Raw genomic sequence first — 4,006 nt, 5'->3', positions numbered from 1 at the left:
TTTGACCTCACTTTCTCTATTGATCTGTGCTTGAGGCTCGACAGATTTCTTCAAGGTGCGTTGGTGTAGCTCAAATAAGGAAAGAAGCTTTTTGACATGCTTTGACTGAATAAGAATAGCTTTTTGGATGTAGCCCTTCTTCTTACTTGGATTTGGAAAGAGCTTTTTTGTCTTTCTCCACAACCTAGTTTTGCCTATAACACCCTAACTATCAAAATGTCACGCTTCCGGCTACGCTACTCTGATAGCTCGGGTATTACAACGACTTTTATACTATTTAATACTAAAATATGAACCTGTTTAAAATTTTAAACCGTAATACCGCTCCAAAATACTTTTGTTAGGTAACGTGCATCCATACATACCATACAACTTACAAAACTCACGAAGAATACATATTTATATATATTAAAAATTTTTACAAGCATTACCTAATACAATTCCTATCCCTCTTACAGAATGTATAAAGATAAAGGCGAGGGAACAATAAATAATAACTAAAGCAATACAAAACATCACGACAACAATAACTAGGTAAACTCTTTGTGACTTTTGCGTCCATATCCTGAAAAGAGAAATTTGTAGGGGGCGTCAGAACATCATCCTCGAAAGGATTCTCAGTAGAGGGTTTTTGAGAATTACTATAATAGGATACGTGAAGGTAAAACCGTTACAGTGATTAATAACCGTCTTATGCATCATTCCAAAACCAAAAGTTTAATATAAAAATCTGAAATCCTCTCTGAAAAATGAAGCTGTTAATTCCTCAATAAAATAAACCAAAAGCCTTTTTTTTGAAAGTTTTCCTTGCACAGTATGAATGACCAAGCTGTTCCAGGCATAGGTTCATTAAGTCTATGTTGAACCAGTTTAGTTTTTCACACTTTTCTAAACCAAAATCACCAAACCAACCACAACTTTCGGCCCATCTCATAATCAACCACGGCCCTAGGCCCAAACAATCCAAACAGCAGCCAATCCACCACAATCCAACCGAGTTTCAGTCGCAAACACATGTAGGACAGCTCAGGCACAAACAAGCAGTTATATCAAGTAGAACAATTAACAGTTAAACATAATTAATCACATAGGCAAACCAAGTACAATATGCACACCCAAACAATGACACATAGATGCATATAATGAATGCCTGTCCTAGTGGCTGATGAGTCTCATTTGTCAGTTATAAAGCCAACCTGACAAGTCCTGGTAGCTAACCATTGGACTGTCCCTCTGTCATGCATCCCCAACTCGAGTTATTCACAATCATAATCATAATCACACAACACCCACACTGGTGTCTATCCACGAGGGCAAGCTCATCCGGAACTTTCACAGTATCCGGCCACACTTACGACATATGGTCAACAGAGTATCGAGTCTCAACCTAGAGCACGTGGTGGCTAGCCACTAGGAAAACTCGTATCTTAGATAATTGGAAGTGCAACAATCACTTTTTCAACTCAATAATCATCCATATTCATACTCAGTCATCCGGCTCATAACATATTTCACAATCAGCCATAATTCATTATCATATACAACTATTTCGGCTCATAACATATTCCAAAAATCAGCCATGATTCATTATCATATACCAGCCATTCTGGCTCATAACATAATAGCACTTCCACCATCCAACATCATAAAACTCATAAAATCATCATTCAAGTCATACATCACTTTTTCTCAAACCACTTTACTTTGAAGTCAAAAATCAATTCTTTCCAGCCTTGTCTTTAAAATCCTCATTTCACAAATCTTTTCAGGCTCATAGCCACTTTTCCTCAAATGTAATATCTCTTTTCTAAAACAAAGTCACCATCAGCATCATCTTTCCAAAATTTCAAAACCAGGCCAAATTAAAATCTTCTTTAAAGGATTCAAAATCATTCATCCTAATATAGGATTTGGTAATAAAATTTCTCAGCCAAGTCTCAAGACTTTAGGGAAGAATAACATAACTCATTTTCTCAAATTCATTTAAAATCTGAAAAGCCTTAAATTCTTGATTTGAGTAATAAAAAAGAATCTAAGCCAAGTCGAGTCGTGTAATCACTTGCTGCAACCACATTTTCAAAACCATCTCGTTCACTTGAACCAAAACCAATTTCAACCCCTTGATAAAAATCTGAAGCGTTTCCAACAGCTCGGAAATCATTTTTGTTTTGCTAAACTAGAATTCAATGGATACTTTAAAACTGATCTAAAACATAAAAAAATGAAATTTGTCAATCGAAACCCAACTTCTTTTAAAGTCACTAAAACTCCTCCAAGTGGCAATCTTTAAGTTAAATTAAAAAAAAAACATAAACCATTTTCACCTTTAAAACAGCCTTAAAGCATAAATCTCTTTTGAATAATTCTTTTCAAAACATAGCTTCATCGCTTTCATAATTGATCCAAGTAAAGATAATAAAAGTCTTAAATTCACAATCCTCCAAGTAAAATAGTAAATGAATTAAATTCATAATTTTTCAAATAATAGTCCAAATAAAGACTCAGATTTTATAGAAATTTCGACAGCATCTCCTCTAAAACTTGGACTTTGCCACCCTTTCCGGGTCCCAACCAAACCATTCCGCAACCTTCTTTAACAAGTTTCAAAACCAAATCAATTAAAGCAAAACCAGACTGAATCCAAAAGTGTATTCCATTTTCACATTTTCAAGAAAATCAACTCAAACTCAAATCAATATCCAACGGATTAAACTCAATTTCAAGTGTTTAAAAGAAGCAACTTCAAAAATATCCCGCTTCGCAAAACTGAACAATAATCCAGTCAAACAAACATTTGTATTCATTAAAGACAACCAAACCATACATAAGATTTGTACAATCACCAAATATACATTTTATCCCATCAATATCCATATATAATAATTCCAATTTATAGAGTATAATTTTCGAAAAAGGCCCATACCTCGATTGTCGAAACTTGAAAACTCAAAAACGCGCCACAAACTCATTCTCCCTCGGCCCGCAACCGCGGCAGCCGCAACCTTAGCTCCAAACCGCTTTCTCAGCTACCACAACGACTCTAATCGCAACATATAATAATTGAGACTCAATCTTATAGCAATTTGTGGCATAAACCTCAGCGTGAGATAACAGAATAGTAACTAAAGGGCTTTCAAATCGAAAATGCTTACCGAAACTAAAAAAGAACGGCAGAATCAAGCAGCGACAGCCCTAGCGGTGGCTTCAGCAACACCTATGCTATACCCAGTAGCCAGGACGGCAGCAATCCTTCTGTCCGATCTCTCCCATTCGAACCTCTCTTCCCAGCAACCCCAACAGCGGCAGTGGCGTTCTGGTCAGGTTCCAGAAACCAGAAGTAGAAGCAGATTTGGAGAGCTTCAATGGTGATAGTGGCGGCAACATCAACAGCGGGATTGGAAGCAGCAGTGATGACTGGGCACACAACAGTGACGAGAACTCCTCCTCTTCCTCGTATTCTGCTTGTTTTCCCCCTCATAAGCCTGCGACGGTGATGGCGACGGGCCCTGGCAGCAGCGGCAGGTCAGCAGCGATCCTTGGACGATGACGCGTGCAATGGGACGCAACGGTCTCCCTCTCCCCGCGGCTCTCTCTCTCTCTTCACGTGAACGTTCCTTTCTCGGGACTCAACGGCTACAACATTTCTTCTCTTCCAACTCAGTGATGATGGTGACGTGGTGGTGCGACGGCTGGACGGCGATGGGCCTAAATGACGGCGCCAGCAAGATGCAACGGCGGCGTTGAGCTGGACAGCGACGGTACCCAGCAGGCGACGCCAAGCCCTTCTCCCTCCTCCACGTCACTCTCCTCTCCTGGCGACAGCAACGGCGATGGCACTCCTCGCCGGCACCGCACTGTCCCTCTTCTCCGATTCCCCCTCCCCTGGTTCACTCCTGACTCCTCTCTCTCTCTCTCTCTATCTCTCTCTCTCTGTTCTGTTTCTGAAGCATGTATTATGTTGGAGCGGTTTTGGTGGCTGGGATAAGAAAATTAGGGTTAGGGTTTC

The 4,006-nt window shown here is 39.6% G+C and overlaps 1 long non-coding RNA gene across 1 annotated transcript; it reads right to left on the bottom strand.

The window, feature by feature from the left end:
• Positions 1–373: 373 nt before the first annotated feature.
• LOC112801958 (uncharacterized) lies at positions 374–4,006 on the bottom strand. Its single transcript, XR_003202148.3, has 3 exons — positions 3,153–4,006; positions 2,924–3,040; positions 374–565 (listed from the first exon to the last, which is right to left on the bottom strand). It is a non-coding gene; the product is annotated as an uncharacterized lncRNA (long non-coding RNA).

Source organism: Arachis hypogaea, chromosome 5 (assembly GCF_003086295.3).
Source record: "Arachis hypogaea cultivar Tifrunner chromosome 5, arahy.Tifrunner.gnm2.J5K5, whole genome shotgun sequence".
Lineage (NCBI taxonomy): Eukaryota > Viridiplantae > Streptophyta > Magnoliopsida > Fabales > Fabaceae > Arachis > Arachis hypogaea.
Note: the sequence above shows the minus strand (reverse complement) of the source record. Positions and strands in the feature narration are given on the sequence as shown.